General features: G+C 50.1%; 1 protein-coding gene across 3 annotated transcripts in view; it reads left to right on the plus strand.

The window, feature by feature from the left end:
* Positions 1-22,952, plus strand: part of Kcnq1 (potassium voltage-gated channel subfamily Q member 1) — a 333,399-nt gene that overhangs the window by 308,820 nt on the left and 1,627 nt on the right.

Raw genomic sequence — 22,952 nt, forward strand, 5'->3', positions numbered from 1 at the left:
AGAAGGTGTCATTGAACAATTCCATCACCATGTGAACTTCATAGTATGTCCCTACTCAACCTAAGACAGCTACAGTGACACTAGGTAACAGAAGCTAGTATCTAGACAGCCACCACACATCAGAAACATCCCTTGGAGGCATGACCACAGACTGTTAAGGTCTGTCTGCTCATGTATTTTAGGGTTTCTATTCAGACATCTCTTGGATCTAGAATTTTCTTGTGTTTCTGTACCAAGCTCTTGTCTCTGGTTTTGAGTTAAATGTTTTCTCTCTTAGCCTAGGCCCTGAAACACATTGTATAGGTGGAATCTGCTTTTTAAAAGCATCCTAAAAAAAAAAAAAATCACTGTAAAATCTGGTCCAAGAACATTCTAGAGGTTAGCAGTTGGTGAAACCATGATTTCTCCAGCAGCCTTTTGTGTATAAAGATTTCTACTTCACAAACCATGTTTACCAATTCCTTTATCCTGAAATTTATCTATCATCTTAAGTTTTTAATTTTATTGCTATAAGATGTCTATCGGTAGTGGGTTTGGTGGCGCGTCTCTGTGATCTCAGCACTGGGAGAGTGAGGCAGGAGGATCAGGACTAGGCTGGGCTGCCCAACAAGACCTTGACTCAAAAACAAACAGCGTTTCATAACCAGCGGCAAATAGACACCTCCGTCGGTATCTGTAGTTGTCACTTACTGCCTTAGAGTTCCTAATTTGCTGTTATCTTACTTGCTTAACGGTTATTTCATTGACCACTCGAACAGTTAGAATTTGCTTTCCTCAATGGTTCTGCCGTCAGAATTTTTCTCCATGTTGCTAGTAATCTCCTGCATCTTGATCAATTATTTCCGTGTTCTCTCTTGGTATTTGTTGTTATGCCTGTTCTCTTTTAGATTCCTGAGTAAAACCTGGGAACACTCGCTTTCAGTCCCTCTGGTTCTCTAACGTGGCTGCGAGCATTCCTCTAAATACCCCTTTGGCTGCATCATGCACATTCTGCTAAGTCACGCTATCACTGTGAGCTTATCTGCAAACTGATGTACCTTCTGTTTCATTTCCTTTTTAAGCACAGGATTGTTTAGGGGGTTACTTTTGAAAGTTCAGTGTGTCTGTTGGTGGCTGCTTTCCAATTTTATATCAACATTCAGATTTTCTTCTTTTTTTCTTTTCTTTTTTTTTTTAAGTTTATGGAATTTTCCTTGGACGCCTAGGACTGCCTCTGTGACCTTCTGGTGTACACGGGAGGCAGTGGACTCTGTCAGGAGTTCAACTTGTCATGAGTCACCCACCTCCTGACTTCCCTTCTGAGCTTATTTACTTGTTTGCCTTCCCCTGTAGTGCTGGTTTCTCAGGTATGGGTGTGAAAATTCTCAGGAGTGTGGTGGATTCCTTGATTTATTGGTTTCTTTGATTTTCTTCTTCCCCTTCAAGCTCCAGACACCCTGTCTTTTCCCTGCTCTACTTCTGGAAACTTCCCCTCCCTACCCCCCCTACTCCCTTGAACTTCTCCTCTCTGCCTGGGGCTTCTCGGCTCCCTGTCTGTCAGTACTCACATGTTTGCAGCCGTTCAGCACCTGGCTATCTCTGGGGCGGCTGAGTCTTTCAGCCGTTATAGGGGCAGGAGGGTCCTTAGGCTCTGGGCTCCAATTATGTCTGACATTTGCATCTCTCTAAGGACATCAGAACAATTCCTCCTCAGCCAGTCCATCTGAGTTCTCCTCCTGGATGGAGCTCTTGGCCCTCTAGGTGGCACAGATACTGTGACCTCTCATCTGGATCAAGGCTGAGCTCTTTCTTTCTGCGCTCTTGTCGCTACAGGGTGGGCTCTTTATGCAAATCCTACCTCCTCATTCCTCAGCTGTCTCATAGGTGCAGAGGAAACAGTATGTGCAAAGGCCTGTGTAGGGCATGAACACAGGGAATGTCCAGCCATAGGCTAGGCCTTTCAGATGCTGCATATGCCAGCAGCCTTAGAAAGTGAAGCACGGTTGTAATAAATTTAATGTATTGGGAATTTAAGACTCTGCACAAAGGCAGAATTCCTGGACTGGTAGATTGGGGCAAGTGTCCCTAGCCCTGCTTTGTGGTGTTCTCTGCCATAATAGTACCACATCATCATCCCTTTGTGTACAGCACTTGCATTTAGATCTCCCCCAGCACACTCTCCCCCACCTCAACTGACCACTGTACATTTCTCTGCACCTTTTCCTGAGTGTCCTGTAACCCTCAATAAAGCTATCATCTTTGCAACTAGCAAAAAAAAAAAAAAAAAAAAAAAAAAAAAAAAAAGACGGGAAGCCTGCTGAGGCCTGGATGGTCATAGCTATCATTACAGAGGTCGCTGCATGCGGGGGCAGTGGGTATAAGAGATGGGTGCTAGAGTAGAGCCCGGAGAGGGAGGAACCAGGGGCTGCTGGCTTAGAAGAGCCAGGAGCCAAGGAGTCAGGCCGTTCTGGATGCTGAAAGGACCAGAAAACACTTGCCCCAGACCTCTCAGAAAGCAGTGAGCCCTGCAATTATCAAACTTCAGACCTCCCAGACAGGAAAATCAAGGTTTATGCCCCTGAGGCCTTAGTGACTTGTTAAGGAAACAAAAGAGTGGGACAATGACAGGAGCCTGGGCCACAGCAGAGGGCTAGAGAACTTGGTGGCACCAAGCAGTTGCTAGTCACCACAGCAGGAATCAAATAATGTGCTTAACTGTACTAAGGGCTATAAAGACAGCTATGGGAGTGTAAGTTAGCAGAGGTGCCTAAGGAACGGAGCCCGCCATGATCTATGTACCAAAGGATGCAGACAAATGGGCTAAGCCCAGTACAAAGATGAAACAAGCCCTCTAGGCAGAGTCTGTCGCATACGTAAAGGCCCTGGCACAGGAAGGAAGGGGCCTAGCTTGAACTGAGAGGAAGTCGAAGGCTGAATGGGGTTAGGGAAAGCAGAATGCTAGGCAGGAGCTAACCTCAGGACACGGCTGCCAGAAGAAGGCAGGGAAATGTAGGTGTTAGGGGTGCATATATAGGATCCTTCCGAAATTTAAGGCCAGGCAATCATTAAACAAGAACATTAAACCAAAAAAAAAAATTATAGAAACTCTGAAAGAACTTGATTTCAAATACTCAGAGCAAGATTGAAATAAATCTCCCCCCCCCAAAAAAATGGGATTAAAAATGAAAGATTAAGATAATTAGCTAAGAAGCATAAACACTCAATAAGCAAATATATTTTTAAAAGAAAAGAAGATTTCAAAGGCAACTTTTAGCCCCAGAGAAAACAAAAGGTTATCATCACAGAAAACCCATGACCAAGGAAGGCTCAGGAGACAGTAAGGCTCTTGCCACGCAAAAATAAGGACTTGGGTTCAAGCCTAGAACCAACATTAAAAATAAAAATGAAGCAAGGTTGCACATACTTATAATCCCAGGACTAGGGAGTCAGAGACAGAGGGTCCTTTGGGCTCAATGTCCATTTAGCCTAGAATGGTCAATGAATTTCAGGTCCAGTGAGAGATCCTGTCTTAAAAAAAAAAAAAGACAGCATCTAAAGTGATGACACCTGAAGTTGACCTCTGGACTACTTGTGTGCACATGTATGCACCCACCACACACCCACCACACACACACACACACACACACACACACACACACACACACACACACATTTACTTACTTGATAGCTAGAAGTTCTAGGGAAAACTTGGGATGTGGGCTAGAGAAATAGCTCAGTAGCTAAGCGCTCTTGCTGTTATTGCAGATGACCCAAGTTCAGTTCCCAGTACCCGTGTGGAAGATCTCAGATGCCTAAAACTCCAGTTCTAGAGGCTCCAATGCCCCCTCTGTATAGCACAGAGTGCACACACAGGCTCAGGCACATATGCATATACAAAAAAAATAAGGAAATAGAAGGAAGAGCCTAAAAGCCCCATCTAGGAAAAGCTTCTCTCGTGCCAGGCTGGCCTTCCAGAGAGACTGGGACAAAGAGAATACCACAGAATCATCTCAGAGACGGAAAGCGAGGTACCAATCCATGGGCCTCTCAATAGTTACAAAATTCTGAAGAGAAAATTCTATGCCCAGACAAAGTATCTGTGAAGGGCAAAGAGACACTTGGTAATCTATAAGATTTGCTTTTGTGCCTTTTCTTAGAAGTTTCTCTAGAAAATGTAGATCCTTTGAAGAGCAAGGTCAGGCAACACCACAGCCCACACCCAAAGCAGAAAGGGGCTGCCCAAGAGAAGAGTGAGAGCGGCCTGTCATTGAGAGAGGTATACACCCCTTGGGTGGTATATGTAGTTGCACAAATGTACACACCTGACACACGGAACCATGCCTGCATAAACAATCACAGAACATACACACTTAGAAGGCAGACCCATCCAAATGAACTCTTTCTCATGTGCATAAGATTCTCTCCCAGTGGAGTTCATTCCGCAGCTAACAAGAAGGCTTAGCAGGTAAAGGCACTCATCACCAAGTCTGAAAACCTGGATTTGGTCCTGAGAACCTAGAAGGTAGAAGAGACTGTGCTCACACTAATTAGCCTCTGACCTCCACACACATGCGCATACACAGGAAAATAAGTAAATAAGGTCATGGCAAGATGTCACCATAGTTACAGGCTTGGCCACATGACAGGCAGCTGGAGCAGATGAGGTGGCCACACGGTTATGTGTCTACTCAGCAGGGAACCAAGAAGTTAGGCTATGAGGTTCAGAGGAGCTGAAATTGGGTGCTTCAAGGACTGCTGGCATGGAGGGGACCCTAAAGAGGGATATGCTCAGCCTGACTTGGCAAGAGGCTACAGAGAGCAGTGCTCATAGGTGATGAGTTGATACAGGAGGCCAGAAGCTCTTGCATCCCAGAAGTCTCAGGGAGGCTTCAAGGAAGGGACAGGAAAGCCAGGGCTGAGTGCCCACTGGCTTCCCTCTCGATGCCACATTCATTTGGTCCACATGGGACATGGCAGGAGCCATGCTGCCTGTCCTTTGGGTCTCCTGAGTTGAGGGAAGAACAGGTGAACAAAACCTGAAGGGCAGGGCCAAGTCGGCCTGCAAAGGCTGGTCTGTAACGAAGGCGGTGGTTTGCTTGATTCATGTGCCTGAAGATGTCTTCGTACTCAGAGCCTTAGTCGTGAAGGGACTAAAGTCCTGAAATAGGGATACAGAGGGAAGGAGGGAGGCTACCTGCCCAAGTTGGGACCAGACTGGATTAGGTTAGACACAGGCTGGGCTCTTCCCTTATACTATCCCAGCTCTCAGTGGCCTGACTCAGGGGCCCAGTTGCCAGAGGGAGGCCGAGAAAGCCCCTTCCAGACCCAGACCTTCCCGGCCCTTGCCTGCCCTGCTCAGCATCCTTCCAGGAAAATGGGCGGGTTTCCTGTGGAAGAGTCCCAGGGCCAGGAGAGTCAGCCCCGAAGGGTGACAGAGTACCTAGAGCTCTGATACCCTCCCTGCCAGGCACCCCTCCCATGTGCCTGACTCTACCCCACGGATGCTTGCTTCTTCGAGTTAGATGTCCTCCGTTGTTCTTGGCAGATATTTCCTGAATGTCTGCTATGTGCTCTGAGAACATGGGGAGTGGGGAGAGGCAGGGGGGGTGCGTGTGGCCCTGCCCTTGAGGAAGTCATGTACAGTGAGCCATGGACAGTAAACAGGCAATAAATTGTCCTCTGTGAGGCTGTCAGGAGAGGAGGAGGAAGCACCCAAAGTAGTCATTCACACTCCAGTATGAATGAGCGCCTCTGGAGCTCTGCTCAATAACAGACCAGACCAGGGTGGCCTCCCATTTCCAAGGACTGGGACAAGGGTGGGGAGGATTGTAGAGAGGGGGCAGGGCAACTCCCTCCTTTACCATAGTTGCTTCACCAACACCCAGAGTTCCCTAGCTGCATCCCTGAGACTCCTGGTAGTCCCCACAATAGCACCCTACCCCCACCTTACCCTGGTCTCTACCCCTTCTGCCCCCTGTACCCTCTCCACAAGGCCTCACCCTCCCCACCATCCTGGAAACGATTTTGTTGTCTACAGAGATTATGTGTAACTGACTGTGAGTTATAAGTCTCCGGAGCAAGCGAGCAGCCTGTTACCTAACCAGGCCTGGCTCGTGCCAATGTCTTGAGTAATTATTGGGGAGGGGGGCCTCAGCCCGCAGCCGAACCTCTCCAAGGGAATGCTATTGTTTTTCACGTCAGCTGTGCCTTGGACAGAAAACTGTAGGAATGAGATGGGGTGGAGGGTGGCTTAACTCTTTGGGCCCTGTCTGCCCTAGCTTCTCAGGGCTGCCTGGCAGAGAGCAGGCCCTGTCGGGGGTCAGAACCCCAGGCCGAGCCGGCAGCCGCCACTTGGCAGAGCCTGTGGAAACCACCGTGCAGCTCTGTGCAGACAGTTGTGGAAACTTGGGCGGGCTGTCAGTTCGCCCAGCCAGCATCCCAGCCCTTTCTCCCGCTCCTGCCCCTGCTTCCCCAGGGCTCACCTGCAGGCCTACAGCTGTCATAGGAAATGTCCTGCTTGTTTGGGACCCTACAGGGCTCAGAAAGGACCAGGTGTGAGGCAGCAGGCACTGCTAGGGTCCTCAGCCTCCCCCGGGTCGGCTGGATTCCTGCCTGCTCTAGAGGAACCCACAACCCCTTCCTATTGGTATTCCCAGCCCACTGGCACCACATGGTTACAGCCAGACCCACTGAGGTAGGGCACAGTGTTCTTGTGGCAAGCCTTAAGGCCAGGGAGGAAGAGGCAGGGTGGGTACTACCAAGCCGTGGGTGGCATAGGAGCTGCATTCTAATGAGTCTGGGCGTTGTGGTTACTCGGACCAGTCCTAGGGCTTAAAACACAACTCTGAGGTAACTTGTATGTGGATATGTCAAGCTAGGAGTAGAATGTGCTAGGTCCCGAGGAGCAAGCAGAGTATCCTCCATGCTATGAGGAGGACGGCGCAAATTGGTAGAGCTTCAGCTCAGATAATGGCAGTAGTGTCTCAGTCAAGAGCTTCCATGGGCCTAGAGCCACAGTCAGACCAGGAATGGCCTCGGCTCTCTGTCTGCAGTGCAGCACCTCTACGGCTGCTCCCCGGGCTGCCCTTCACCTCTGCATTTCTGTAGCAGGAAGGAGGAAAATACCTGAAGGTCAACCTCCCTCCCCACACAGCCTGGTTACCTGAGAGGCCCCTTTAGCTTTTCTTCTGTCCAATGACCAGAAGGCAATGTGCCACTGCAGGCAAGGACCCCCTGGTGAATAAGTGGCTAATTCAAGGTTCTTTTGCTGGAGGAAGAAGTGGCTCACTTTGTCTGAGAGAAAATCCATCTGTTTCAGAGGGAAAGAATCCTGATATGAACTGGGTGTTAGAAAGAGAGGGAGGAGTTCGTAGACCCTTGGGGGCTCAGTCTGAGTCTTAAGAGACAGGCGCACAGCAGGCCTGATCCCTGGGATAAAGGCAAGACTGACAGGCAATCTTCAGGACTCAGCTTAGGATAGGTCAAAGTTAAGAGCCTCTTAGATTCCTAAGTGGTGAGGTCAGACACCAGCAACTTTGTGGCCCAGCGAGCCTAGAGGCTGGCATCACAGTCGTATAGAGCATTAAAGCTTGGCATAGTGAGGCCAGAAGCCAAGAGGCACCCAGGAGCAAAGGAATAAGGACAGGACTCAGAAGACCTAGGAGGAGGAGGTGGTGGCCTGCCTGGAGGAAAGAGACCCAGGAAATGTGCATCCTTGGAGTCTGAGGATGGGAAGGGGAAAACCCAAAGGCAAGTCTTAACTCCAGGGAAGACAGAAAGCTGAGGTCACAGAAGACCTTGTGACGCAGCTAATTTTCATTTCTACTTCCTCTAAACCCACTTTAAAAAAAAAAGGCAGTAGAATCACCAAAGGGGGAAATGGCTGGGATAAGTAAGCGAGACATTAGAAGAGCATAAGAGACACCAAAAGCTTGGAAAAGTAGATGTAGTTCTACCAGCAGAGACATAAGAACTAGAGCCCAGCCTTCCAGGCATCAAAGATGGTGTAGCTACCAGCTGGGATCCTGGAAGAGCTTTATACCATCCTGAGGACAGAGCCACGAAGAGAAAATGCCTACTGAAGTTCAGCCTAAGTGACAAGCACTCCATCATTATCCCCCCAGTCCATGACCCCAGGTACTTGCTGACACCCCCCCACCCAACCAGGCTACACTGTGGAGAAGTTGACCCTGTCAGCTCTGAACTCGGGGATACTAGGGGCAGCCGTGGGTGGAGCTGAACACTTTGAGGCTGAAAAGCCAACTTCTAGAATGTCCCACTGGGTTCCATTATTGTTTCAGAACAGAAATAAAACAGACATCCTAAGTCTCCCAAGAGAAGAATATAGGTCATACACAGAAAATGGAGAATCAAAACATCAGGAAGTGAGTACATGCTAGTACACTAACTCTGAATCTAGAGTCCTAAGTCTAACAGAAGAGCAAAGATATTTGGCAAAATGCACACTCAAAAAACTTTATCTGCCACATACCTTTTCTAAGAAAATGACCTACGGATGTGCTCCTGCAAAATGAGAGGTAAAACGGGCAAGAACACAGAAGCTGGGGACCAGGGAGAATATCATACCTAAAAACTGGAAAGAAACTAGCCCTGCCAAGGACTCCAACAGAAAGAGGAGGGGAAGGAAGAAGAAAGGGAGGGGTGCTGATTCATTATCAGTATTCCCAGCAGGATCAATAGAAAAATGTTATAATTCTTGCAGAAAGTTAAAGAATGTATTGGTGACAGATGTAGAAAAGGGATGGGGTGTGGTGCCGTGGTAAAGCACTTGCCTAATATGTACAAAACCTGGGACTGATCCACAGCCATGAGAAAAACAATAGCTGAACAAAGATTTTAAAATATTAATTCTCTGGGGTTGAAGATATGGCTCAGAAGTTAAGTCGCTCACTGCTTATGTAGAGGACCTGAGTTCAATTCTCAGCTCCCACATCAGGCAGTTCACAACCATCTGGAACCCAGGTCCAGGGGATCCAACACCTTCTTCTGACCACCATAGGCCTCCATGGGAACACACATGACATAGACACATATATACATAAATAAAAATAAACTCTTAAAATATTTTTAAAGTAAACGAAAGATATGCAAGATATCTTAGCTGGTAAAGGCACTTGCTACCAAGCTTGGCGACCTAAGTGTGATCTCTAGGACCTATGTAATAGAAGGAGAGACCCAACTCCCATAAGTCATCACACACACAAACAAAATGCTTTTTATAAAAGAAATAACAAAAAAAATAAAAACTAAGCCTAACTCAAAGACAACCATTAACTACAGAGAAAACAAAAAAGTGTTATCATAGAAGGACCCTGTGAACACAGTATTTACACAGCCGTCTTTTAAAGCTACATGTTTCTTTGGAATGCAAGTGCTAAACATTTATCTAGCCTAGGACTGTGGTGTAATTACACAGAAGGAATGCCAAGGAAGAAGTTGCGGGACAAAAGATGGCTCATCTTCCATGACTGTTACTAAATAATTCCCAAGAGTTTTCTACTGCAAGAGTAGAAAACAGAGAGTCAAGAAATATGATAGGTGGGCTGGAGAGATAGCTCAGTGGTTAAGAGCACTGACTGCTCTTCCAGAGGTCCTGAGTTCAATTCCCAGCAACTACATGGTGGCTCACAACCATCTGTAATGGGACCTGCTGCTCTATTCTAGTGTGTCTGAAGACAGCTGCAGTGTACTCATATACATTAAATCATATTTTAAAAATATGACAGGAAAAACAGCTAAGAAAGTTGAAAACTTCCCTCTGGGAACTGTTGGGGACTGGAGATGTAACCCCCAGAAAGGGCTGTTCAGAGATGGAAAAACTTCTGACACGCTTACATAATGTTGATGAGAAGCTTCTAATCTGCAGGAAGGGAATGTGGGGTCCAGAAAATAGAGAATTCTTCTGGCGGCCTGATGAGGAAGAAGAGGGGGTCCAACAGGGATCTGTGACTCAGAAGGAGAAGATGAGGGCAGGAGATAAAGGGCAAACCAGCCTGGAGCTTTGTCCTCTGTGCAGTGGCTGGGTCAGTTAGACCCTGGTTGGGAGGAATCAATAGGTCTGTACTCATATGGGATGGGGCAGTAGTAAGAGAGGAGAGTCTGCTGACAGGTGTCCCATCCTTTAACCAGAGGTGACAGAGGGACCCAGGTCCCTCCCAAAGTAGGCCTCCCAGATATGAAGGTTACTTTGGATGGTCTCCAAGGTTCCCAGACCTGGGCTAGTCGTAAAGAAGCTGAAGACCAGAGGGCCTGGGGCTGCCTGGGGCCTGTGAACTACACCCAGCTTGTCAGCATGTGTTCCCTTACCCCATCCCTGGTGTCCCGGGTGACTTCTTCCTCCCAGTCCCAAGCACAGGAAGGGCGGGCTGGGAACTGAAGGACAGACCTGAGTCCCTCATCAGCTAAAAGGGTCAGCCCAGGCCAGGCGGGCCCAGCGCCAACCAGAACCTTGTCCTAGATGGAGGCTTCCCTACCTTTTGGCTCACCTTCTGAGAATGATAGACCTTCTTGGGGAGCCCCACAACCTGTTTGCCCTCAATCTTGGGCCGCAGAGAGCACCCCACATGTACTTCTAGGCATGGCATGAGCAGAACAAGAATATAGTGGGGCACGTGAGATGTCTCTCGGAATGAGGCAGTCAAGGCTCTACCCTTATTTACAAGGTGAATCTCAAAGTCTACCAGGTGCCTTTCTGCATAAGGTGGCTATGATGTCCCCCTACAGTTCAACCCCCACCCTGCCCACCAGCTTCTCCCAAGAGCACAGGAGAGTCACTGCAGGATGGTGTGCATAAAGTCACAGTGACGGCAGCTTTCAGGGAAGTCCTTCCTTCTTCAGGATCACTAGCCCTACTTGGAACCAGGACCTGTGCAGCATCCCACAGTGCCCAGTAGCAGGGTGAAGGCTCCTAGCAACAGGGCAAACAGCCTGTCTTTGGCTTCGAATGAGGTTGGGGATTGCAGGACAGAGCAGTCTCGAAGGTGGCAAGAGACCATTGCCAGATTTGGGGGCTGGGACATGACTTGTGTGTGGACCCTGAACTACAGTCAAGATAAGAGTTTCTGTGGGTACCTATCACCTGCACTGCACATGAGTCCCCACCCCACGCTCTACCCCCAGTGTGTACCCCTCTTATCTCTGCTGGAGACAGGCTGCTTACGGAAGGACTGTCACCAGAAAGGTGCCCACTGCCACCTCCAGAGATAGGACATCTGTTGGAGGCACCTCCTCCAGGGCCCTGAGAAGCTAACCTGAGGACTGGATGGGTGAGCAGTGCCTGGGTCTAGCCACTATAGTCAGGGCCTATACCGGAACTAAACCTCAGAGAAGGCAGGAGGGCCAGGGTCAAGCCCAGGGATGCCTGCCACCTAGGGGTTGGGGACAAGACTTAATCAGAGGTAACCAGTGCAACATGGGTCACCCAGATCCATGGTGATTTGGACCAGGAAGGGACTTGATCTACCAGCTAGGCAGGGTAGGGTCCTAACGACATCTACTAGAGTCCCCATTGAGGTTACAGAAGCCCGGTGAGTAGCCCAGAGTCAAAAAGCAGGTTCACTCCCCTTGCATCCATTAACTTTGGCACCTCAGTGTCCCCTGCAGTGCCTGTCAAGGAAGTTGGAGGTGGACAATCTCAAGGGCCTGAGCCTGAGCCAGGGATCAGTCATGCCACTGTGACCATGGCAGGATGGCCTGAGGCACGGGAAGCAGTACAAAGTGGGCAGGTGGCAGGTAGTAGTCTGGATATGTCCACTGCTAGTATCCATTCTGATGAGCCCGGGAACATAGGGAAGAGGACCTGCCAAATATGTCCAGATGGGCTGGAGCCCTGGGGCCTGGCCTGAAGCCCCAACAACTTCCTGCTGGTCCAACTCTCCTCACCCACTTCCTGGACAGTCCGTTGGAAACCAGAGGCAGCCAGGACTGATTCCCACACACTCTGATCAGGCATGTGAGGACCAGCACAGAGCACCTGATGGGTGATCTCAGAGCCTTGCATCCATATGACAGATCACAGAGAAGGAGTCACCATGAGGAGGCAACCCAGACACCAACACTGAGTACAGAGGACAGAATAATGGGGAGAGGTTGGCCAGTGGTGAGGTCTCGTGGCTAGTTTAAAGCGAGGCATCGCTGCTGGATGGAGAGAGACGAAAGCTAGGAGTACTGGCAGCCCTTTTGTTCCCAGTCATTGGAGGGCCAGAAAAGGGACACGGAATCTCAGCTTCCTTTATTCATATGACACCCTCTAAGCCTCGAAGATCTGTTCAGCCCCACTGGAGCCCAACCTCAAGATACTTGCTTCTCCGTTAGTCTCTCCTAACCCACAGAGGAAACGCTGAGCCCACCTATGAGATAATGAAATGTTTGTCCCAAGTCTGTGTATGTAGAGGTAGGACAACCCTGTGTTGAGAGAAGTAAAGATGAGAGCTAAAAGTTCTGAGGCACAAAGGACAAAAGGAAACAGGACGGGAAGCCTTGTCCTGTCCCTAAGGAAGTAAGGTTCCCCATGCTCCAGCCAGGCCTCTCTTCCAAGCAGAATATTAGGCCTGACCCAGCTGCTAGGCAGGAGTCCATATGTTGAGTAGTTAGGAACACCCCAAATCTGTATCCCCCACAAGTTCCTGAGGCCAAGAGAGACACAAGATTCTAGTTTCTAGGCCCAGCTACCCAGCCCCCATCTGCAGCCCTAGGACTAGCCTCCAGCCTAACTCCAGCCTCACTCCAGCCTCAGGGGTCCTGACTTGAGAAAATCCTGTCTCGAGTAGAAGCAGGAAGTAGGGGAGGGAGCGGGGCCCCATCCCGTTCTGCAGGCTGGGCTGGGGGCTGCCTGCCCACCTGGGTCAGCCACAGCTGCAGCTTGGATGACTGACTGGCTGAGTCATGGGGCCCCCTTCAATCTCTAGGCTGGGACAGAGTGTGAACAGCAGTGAGGCAGGATGTTCAGGCCCCAGGAGGGCAGGCACAGTTTTGAAGGCTTGGGACACCAGCTGGACACTGCTCACCTTTACCTCAAAACTTCCTGCCTAGCTCCCTGCTGCCAACAGGGCCTCTGCCTTCCAGAAGTAATTCCCAGTTTCCTGGCTTCCAGCACATAGCCACACTCAGCTCCACAGAGCCTGTGCCCAGTGCCATGCCCACAGCCACAGGTGTGTGCACATACACAGCACACGTGAGGATAGGCCAGGCTCTTAAGTCAGTCCCCCCACCAGAGTTCTAGATCATTCTAGCCTATGACTCTTGTATCTCATCCTGTGGGTCTGTGTCGAGAGCCTACTGTGAGCTGGATATGTGTAAAGCAAGAAGCCTAATCGTCTTGTCTGTCCTAGAAAGACAGAAAACTTGGGCTAGCCCAAGACCCCTGAGTACTACATACTGGTAGATGGGGAGAAGGTCACCCAGGGTGCACAGGTATAAAAGTCTAGGGAAAAGGGAAAGAGTCCTGAGACTGATATTGAGTCCTTGAGGGAGAGAAGGAGAGACGGAGGGAAGGGAGGAGGGAGCTGCTAAAAGTTCAGCGGATACAGAGAGGGCCTGGAGGGTTCCAGAAGGTCAGGAAGCCTATGGCTGGTAGGAGCCAGCTGATAGGAGTCAGTCAGAAGTTACTCTAAGTTAGGAGTTACGAGAGGCATGAAGGCCACCAGTGGGGGAAGGGTCAGCGCTCCTAGGATGAAATGGCTTCAGCCCTCTCTGTATAGTGGCAATAGAGAATGAAACACCGTGATTGTTATCAGGCAGGAAAGCAAAGGAGGAGGCAGATTGGAAGTCTTGAAGACCACTATATTGAGAAGAAGGCCAAGGTCTGGGTAGGTTGGATGGGCCACGAGATACAGGAGGTATCCTCTAAAGGCTCCAGACTCAAAGTAGGGGATAAGGGAAAGGAGGCCAGGAAGTAGTCTGGAAAGAATAGTCAGTCTGTCAGGAGCCAGTGACTGGGAATCAGGAAGCCGTGTCCTGGAGGCATATCCTGGAGAGACAAGGTCATAGGTAGAAAACCTGTAGCAGGGACAGATGCTTAGGGGCCACTGGGGGTGAGGGACAGTGGGAGCCAGAGGCAAGTGAGGGGACCACTAGGGGTACCACCTTGCTCTTGACATAGGATATCATCCTTCAGTACGAGGGTCTACTTCAAGCATGCTCTAAGTATAAGGCATTCATGGGCTAGAGTTGTTCCTGGAACCTCTTGTCCAGCATCGGGACCTGGATTGGAGTACTGCAGGTCCCTTCAGGGAGGCCCACCGCATGTAGAACCACCCCAAGAAGCAAGTGCCCTTGACATGTTCTAACCGGCGGCCTCAAAGCCTAAGTTGAGCAAAAACAAGCAAATGGACCGCCACACCTGGATCATATTACTGCTGATGTCAAAACTGCCACGGAGGGATACAGTGTCTCACGCTGGAGCTAGGCAGGGTAAACACTCTGTCACTGGCCAAGCACCTGGTACAGGAAGCCCCAAGGAGAAGGAGGGAAGCCGCACTGAGTGTCTTTATTTTACAGAATAAGTTATCGAAGAAAGCAGGTAGATCCACACAATCTGGAGAGACCAGAGGCAACTGCCTATCAAGTCTTGTATACACAGATAGACAAGCGTCTGTGGGGTGAGCACAGCTATTGCAAGGGTCCGTCTCAAGGGCAGTCCTGGGCTAAGTGAGGTGTAAAGAAATCAAATACCCTAGCTGATATTGGGGGCCAGGGAGGTGCTCTTATACTAGAAGGGCATGGAATGACAGTGTTTAGGCCAGGAGAGGGCTGGACCCCCGTGCCCTGAGAAGCCCATAAGACACGCCAGGGACCAGGGAAAACCTTGGATGGAAGCAAAAACTGGGGCTTTGTCTATGACAAGACGGCACTTGAAAACGTTCAAGAGAGAAGCATCTTGGATGAGCTAAGACAGACTATCCAGAGTAAGCTCCCAGCAGCACCCAGGCAAAGCAGGCCCTGGTCATTGTGACAACAGGGATGGACCCAGGCCATAGTCAGAGTCCCAGTAAGGTTGCTCACCATGAAGCAAGGGTACCAAAGGAGAGAGAAAGCAAGAGCCAAGAGGTTGAACATCTCTTACCCTGACCTGGCTACTGGGGGATGAGAGAAAAATGTGTGTCGTGTGAGCAGGATAGCTGGTTGGATGCATGTATATGTGTGAAGGGCGAGGCCGAGAACAGATTACCTGTGTTCACATCGGCAAGCAGCTACCAGAGCGGCAGGCAGAGGTGGGCATGAACAAAGGGCCAACAGAACAAGCTGCAGTCTAGGGAGGCTAGGGACAGGAAAAAGGAGGTGAAGCTCCTGTAACAGCAGCCACAGAGCTGCTAGTGTTTGCTTGGGACACAGGGTGTGGTGCAGGCCCAGGTGGGCAGCCCTGATCAACTGCCTGAACCCCACTCGACCCCTGTCCACCTGCCACCATTGCCCACCTAGTTTGGCCGAAGGCTCTGGCCTCTGGTACAATGTGTTCTGTCTGGAGTTCTCAAGCTTCCGGGACTCCATCCGGAGAGAATCCAATGCAGGTGGGGCCTGTGCCTGATGCCAGCACAAACAGGGCCTCTCAGCTTCCAGAGTCCTTTTCCAGCCTGAGCAGCTGCTGCAGAATCCGCCCATGGGGGGATTGAGCAGACGGAGCAACAGCTTCCTAATCACCCTGACATGGAGCTGCCTCTGCACACAGGACCCTTTGAGGCTGACAAGAACTGGCTGGTCTTTTGGAAAGGGTAGAGTCCCCATTCTGAGCCTAGGTCTCCCCAACCTCCACTGGCAGGCAGAAGACCCCAGTATTGTCAGAAGCTAGGGGTTATGGGACCCCAAGCCTATCACTGCTCTGCTCCAGGACCTTTGTCCCAAAGCTGGCATCAGTTCACACAGAGCAGGGAAACTCTGGGTGGGCAGTTCCAAGCAACACTCAGAACCTACGAGGGAGGAGATGACCCAGTGTCCTGTACCTTGGGGTCACATGATGTTAGCCCAGGGGTATTGACCGTGAGGCAGCACAGTCTGAGGACAGGTGAGGGGTAAATCACATGAACACCAAGGACATCAGTGCAACAGAAGAAGCAGAAGGGAGGCCCAGCGACCTGAGCCAATGGGATCATGTGTGAGAGGTGACATAGGCTCCCAACTCAAGCTAAGGAGTCAAGAGCAAAGTCAACAGGGTTGCCCAGGAGGGAGGTATTGCTCTGGTTACCCCGCAAGATTCCACCACAGAGCCACCATCTGCAGCTCTGTAAAGGACACTCCTGGCCTCCCATACCAAAGCCCCAGGGATTAAAGCTATTTGGAAGCCAAGTGTGTGGTCATAGGCCTGTGATCTCAGTGTTTGGGAGACTGAGGTAGTAGGATCATAAGTGTCAGGCTAGCTTGGTACACACAGTGAAACCCAGGATAGGAAGGGAGCTATTTACAGTGAACCCTAGAAAACCAGGTATGCTGAGAGCTCAGTGTGTAGAAAAGACACCCCCACAATGTGAAGAATCAATCACTACTGGGAACCCTGAATCAACCCCAACACATAAGAGAGAAATGCAAACCTAAAAAGCACCTGAAAATTTCATGTTGGATTGAGGAAAAGTGATCTAAGCATACCCTGACTTGGAAACCATGAAGGAAAAAAAAAAAAGGATGGTGCTTCTCTTTGGGAAAACAATGGTCACCATAAGTGCAGACACAAAATAAACGCATGCAAGAGAAAACACTTGTGATCTACATGTCAAAAGATAAGCCTTCACATACAAAGAGCCTTTACAAATCAATGAACATGAAAGGACTTGCCCGCTAACCTCATTGGCTTTTGCCCAGAGCTTTCTAGCAAGCAGGGATCTTGGGGGCGTCCACCCCCTCATCCAAGAGAAAAACCAGAGATTAATTAACTCACTCCACAAATATTTGTACTAGATCACATGCGTTTACTGAGCACCTACTGTGTGTCAGACATTAAAAGGCTTATCAGGAACTCAACAGGAATGACACACTCAGGACCTGACCTCAGGAGCCTCAAGTCTGAAGAAGAAACAATAAACAAGTAAATTAATAAACTCAGGAAGTTTGTGGAGGGGCAGTGGTCACAGAGTGTGCTGGGGGAAACGAGATAAGCAGAAACTTTGGCTAAAGCAGTGGGTATTCGAGTTGAAAGTCCACAAAAAAAAAAGTGTAGAGTGGGATTTCAGGCAGAGGGAACAGTAAGTGCAAAGGTCTTCAGGTAAATGGAGGATGTGTTCAGGATCTGTGTGAGAAAGGGTTGGAGGGGGGCTGCAGAGGGAGGTGACATTCATAGTGGAAATGCTGAGAGAAGACAGGGGTCTAAGCACAAAGGTCAACCGGTGCTGCCCAGAGCAAAGCAGAGGAGAGGAGTGCAGACACCTAGGTCAGAGGTGAGACTGCGGGTCTGGCCAGGCTCTGGCTGCAGAGGTTTGAAGAAGCTGGATTTTTAGGAATACTTTTGTGGGTATACATATGTGTGCGTGCGTGTGTGTGTGTGAATGGAGTTATGGGGCTAAGAGAGAGAGGCAGTTGCAAGGAAGCAGCTGTAGGGACCAGATAAAGAATCATGGGAAGTACAAGTAATGTGTGGAGCTGTTCAGGTGAGGGTCTACATGGCAAAGCATCTCCAAAGCACATAAAAAGTAAGCTAAGTATTCTAGACGAAGCCCAGGGACAGGGGCAGTTCTCTTGTGTGAAGTTCTTGAGGAGTGACTGGCTGGGTGAATAGCTAGGGTTCCTGCCACATCTCAGTCTTGGGGCACTCCTTTTAGAGTGCCATGTTCCATCTGGTATGGCTGGTGACTTCACTCGAGTGTTGCTGGTGATCAGGAATATTAATTTGTTGACATAAATAATTTATCTGGCAAGCTGGTGGTGGCGGGAGCATATCTGCATAAACAAGATCAGAAGTCCAGTCATTATTTCTTGACTTTTTTTTTTCCTTAGAGACAGTGTCTCTTTATATAACCCTGGCCTGGCCTGAAACTCACGATGTAGACCAGGCTGGCCTTAAATTTACATATATTCTATCACTTCTGCTGGGATTATGGTGTAGACCACCATACTTGGCCCTTTTGACCTTTGTAAAGTGAGTAATTGAGGTCGAAGACGTTGCTTTATTAACTGGAAGCCCTGGGATTGGTGCAGAGAGTCCCTGTTCTACATGGCCTAGAAGCACCCAGCTTGGCTCCTGCCTGGATTCTCAGGGATGCTCGGCCATGTGCCCTGTGGATCCTGGGGACCAAAGGTCAGAAGGCCATCCTTGTCAGCCAGAAATATGGAATGCAGGCTTTTCTACAAAAGCTGGACCACTAAAACTAAGCCATAAATACAATAACCGTAAGCACCACCTCTCTTGGTCACCACACCGAACGCACACTAGCATCCACTCCATGAGGCCAGCCTTTACAAGCTCCGACTGACCGTGTACAATTCATGGGAGTTCTCCATGGCCTCACCATGCAGGTGCATGTTGGGGGAGGATGGGCCCTGTGGTCAGCAAGGCAGCACTCCTTCCCCTCACAGTTCTCAAGTAGGTGAAACCACCTTCATTCCCCTCATGCTTAGACTCTGGAGTGAAGGCGCTCACATGTCTAGCATTGGCTACGTCCCTTCATGAGCTTAGAAGAGCTACAGCAGGTATGGGCAGAGACCCGCAACTGACAGGACCCAGTTCCAGTGGGAGAAACAGGTAACTAACAAATGATGGCCGGCACCCTGAGGAAACCATGATGGTGAGCTGACAGGACACTGCATAGGAAAGAAAGGGCCAAGAGTAGACAGGCCTGCGACGGGCACACGCTGCCACATTTGAGGAGCAGCAGTAGGCTTGGAATCAAGAGAATAAGAAAGAGAAAAAGGCCACGTGGAAAATGGAAGTCTGTTACAGGGTGGCTCCTGGGCCAGGAGGACAGTGGTGTTTTGAGTGTTCAAAGGACTGGCATGCACTGAAGCGAGCCAACCAGTAGACACTGCTGTGTACAGTCCCAGAACAGGAGATGAAGAGTACTGGACTGGGATGAGTTAGTGAGGATAGAGCAGCCCAGCTGTGTCAGACGTCCTGGCCTCTGCTGAATGGATACTGGGAGACAGAAGGAAAGTAACATTGCAGAAAGCCAGCAAAGGGGTTACAGGGAGGAGATGACCTGTAGAGGCCACACTGCACACACGTTCTCTCAGCCCCTCTTGTGGGGCGTTTGAGATGAGGACTTGTAATATTACCTCCTGAGATGTGTGTCAGCTTGTTTGTATTTGAAAAGGACCATCCTGTACCCTGGTACCCTGTAAGTACTTAATACAGGTCTCCTACTCATTGCCTTCTTGCTACCTGCCTCCCCAATTTCTGCCCCAGCTCTTCCCTCTCCCACAGCACCCAAGGCAGATTTCTTTCCTTCTGTGAAAAGAAGGATCATACTTAGCCTGGACAGTTAAAGAGGCGGTTTCTGATGGTGGCGTCAGGGTGCTGGGGAGAGAGGGAGCGGAGAAGCCCAGGGAAGGGCTGAGGAACAGCAGGCTCTGCCAGGCAGTGTTCTCCCCAGGCCTTGTTGCCTGATCCATAAGATACAGAGGTGGAGGCCAGTGGGAGCAGGGTCAACTGAGCCAGCCAGGGAGCGGGTCAGCTGGGCTCAGGGTTCCTGTGAACCAGCCTTCTCTCTACATCGCACTGGTCGACTCCCCCACAGGCCCTTCTAGTGCCAGGTTGGCATACGATGGCTGTTCACTGGGTATCAAACGTTTTTACTGTGGCCCCTGAAAGTGACCCATGAATGTCCCACAAGTCACCAAAGGCCATCCTCTCATGACCCTATAGAGGACCCTGAGCTGACCAACAAGGATCCCCAGCCTGAATATATCCCAGGGCCCTGCACCCTGAACCCACCCTGGTGTCCCCACCCCAGGTTAAGCTATTTTGGGAGGTGCTGACCAAGGATCAAGGCTGGGCAGGTTCTACCAAAAAAAAAAAAAAAATCCAAAAGGACTGCAAGATTTTCCTTTGAAAACAAATTCATAACCACATCAAACAGGGATCCCTGTCGCTTTGAGTCTGATCACCAGCCGCCGCAGGCTCTCTAACTAGCTGTTATTCTAATTGCTTTTTTTCTCCTTCTGAGGCCCACAGAAGTCATCTATGGTTTTTTCCCCTTTGGTGAGCAGAGATGGGGCACAACAAGGCTTTTGTCTGCCTTGCCCTGTTAATCACTATCGAATTGCAAATAGTGACAAGATCTGAGATCTTCAAAACTGATCAGTCCCCGTGGCTCTTGGAGAACAGCATCTCAGAGCCTAGAACAGATGATCCCTTCTCTGAAGATGGTGGCAGCTCTCTGGTCACCTGTTGTGATGTGGCTCCCGGCCTCTACCTACTCATCACTGAGCACCAAGGCTCACAAGCTCTCCAGCTGTAGTCAAAGCACCAAAGGGAGGAAGGAGGGCCAGGCGGCTTCAAGAGCAATTGCTGAAATTGACTCTGTTCTTTGGAGCTGAGTTCTGGGCTGAGAAGCCATGTACACTAAGCCAGTACCCTTCCTGCAGTGGCCCAGCAGGACCAAACAAGAGCTTGGGCATGAAGGGTCTCTTGCTTATGCTACTCTGAGAGCCTAAGTGTAGGAAGGAGGCAGAGCCCATAACAAGCCAAGACCACCCCATGCCCTACCTTCAAGGCAAGAAGCACAACCTTGGTGGGCAAGCTCCCCAGGCTCCTTGTACAACACATCCAGTGGACAGCAGCATGTTCCACTTCCCAGCTAGGGAAGCAGAAGCCACAAGGAGTGTTCATGGCCAGGCCTCTGCATCAAGCAGTCCCACCTCAAAGGGCAACCCCTGGGCCCCAAGTTTTGCTAGACAGAGAAGCCAGCAAGCACCATGGCCAGCTACCAAGATCCAGGCTAGAGAGTAAATGAAGCATATGGCATCCCACCGGCCAACTCCCCAGAGGCCCTTCTGTTACCAGTTTGGCATCCAATGGCTCTTCATTGGGTATCAGACATCTTTAATATGGCCCCTGAAAGTGACCTATGAATGTCCCCCAAAGGCCATCCTCTCGTGACCCTACAGATTCTGAGCTCACCAGCAAGGATCCCCAGCCTGAATACATTCCAGACCTTGCAGCTTGAACCCAAGCCCTGGTGTCCCCACCCCAGGCCAAGTTGGCTTAGGCAATCTGGTCCGAACAAGGCCAGAAAAGCTTCAGAACTCAGACACAACTTACTGCTCCTCACCCATGACGGCCAGGGTGAGCAAGAGGACCCTATTTATGGGCAGCTGGAAAATCTATGAGGATCCTGCGGATGACCAAGAGGACCCAGAAAGGTCCTATATATGACCATGAAATCCAGGCAAACTCTCAATGACTGGAGAGTGGAGGAGTGGGTGCATTTAAAGGATCTCTTATACTTTTTCCTGTCTTCACAGCCTTGTCCTCCCTGACAAGGTGACTTTGGCACAGTGAGGTCCCAGTCTCTAGACACTCTTAAAACTCTAGCCCATATCCTTCAATAGGACACCTTTGAACCCATACAGGCTCCTCCAAACCCCAGTTGACATAAACAGCAGCCATGAGGACATTGTGAGCTTAGGAACTGTCTAGGGAAGCTTTAGGGACACCTTTGCTTGGCATACACAGGCTTGATGGGCCCTGTGGCAGCTGTCCCGCAGGAGGTTTCAAACAGCCCCATACCCACCCCAAGAACCCTCCTTAAGGACTCTGCCCACTAACAAATGTGAGGTGTCCACTGGTATTCAATTGTGGGTTCGTAAATATTCATGAAACCATCCATCTCCATGAATCAACTGGTGCTTTTCCACTGCCTACTCAGATTGGCCCTGAGTGTTTAAATCTGCATGAAGCTAGACCAAGACTAGACTCAGACAACCTTCCTTTAGTACAGGGCTCACAGAGGCCTTGGACAGGTCAGGAACTCTGGCTTCATCTGCCAGGGACAACCTAGTTTCAGCTTCTACCCGCTGTACTCTTAAGCCCTGAGCTTCAGTTTCCCCATGTGAGCCCTCCAGCCTGGATAATTCTATCGGGCCCTCTCAGGCTACAAACAAGTCCCGGGACAGAGAAACCAGTGCTGAAAGCATCAGAAGCCTGCCTGAAACACAGACTTCACTCACGGCACACACTTATCCAGGAAGATGGGATCTAGACCCTGCTTGCCTCTTGTCCTCAGGGCCCGAGTCACCCAGGTTTTGAGGCCAGCAGTCAGCAGTTGGCTGAGTCATCTCATGGTTTTCCCTAAAGCAGTTTTGCAGGTCTAACCGTAGGAGGCCATCTGTCAGGACCTACGGCTCCATCCGGCATGATGGGTGTTCCCTTTACTCCAGGGAACAATGTGGATATGAGGGAGACCCTTGCTTCACTGACACAGCACACTGGAGGAACCACCACTATGCGCAGCTGAGGTCCTCTCTCTCCCAACCCCTGCTCTATTGCTTATGCTAGGTATCCTGTATCCCCCACCACAGTTCTCCAACTGTCCCTGGAACAGCCCTGCTTCCTAGGAAATTCTACTAGGGGCTCTGGCCTCCCTAGATGGTGGGCATTCTCTTCTAGGAGAGAAAAGGAAGTAGCCGCGCATTTCAGGCCCTCGGGGCTGGGCTCCAGCCCCTAGCACAATGACTCCTTCTTTCTAAGAAGTTCTCCAGTGGCTCCTCTTTGTCTCCTACAAGCACAGCAAGTGTGGTCTCTGTGAGTGCCTACTCTGCACTGTTTATCCCAGGTTCTCCCCTGCCTCTATCTCCCCTCCAGTTTCTTAGCTACCTGCCCAGTGATTGGAGCAAAATAAGACCTTCACAGGCATGGGGTAAGAACCACATGGTCAAAAAAATCCTGCCTTGACCCATGGGGACCTAGAAAGGTGGTGGTGTCCTAAATTAGTACCTTTGAGTTACCTTTAAGGGTGGGCATTGTTCTATGACCCAGCCAGCCTCTGCCTGCTCAACCCTGGGCTGTCCCAATCCCTCTCTCCAGGTGCCAGCCC

This window comes from Rattus norvegicus, chromosome 1 (genome assembly GCF_021556685.1).
Source record: "Rattus norvegicus strain SHRSP/BbbUtx chromosome 1, alternate assembly SHRSP_T2T, whole genome shotgun sequence".
NCBI lineage: Eukaryota > Metazoa > Chordata > Mammalia > Rodentia > Muridae > Rattus > Rattus norvegicus.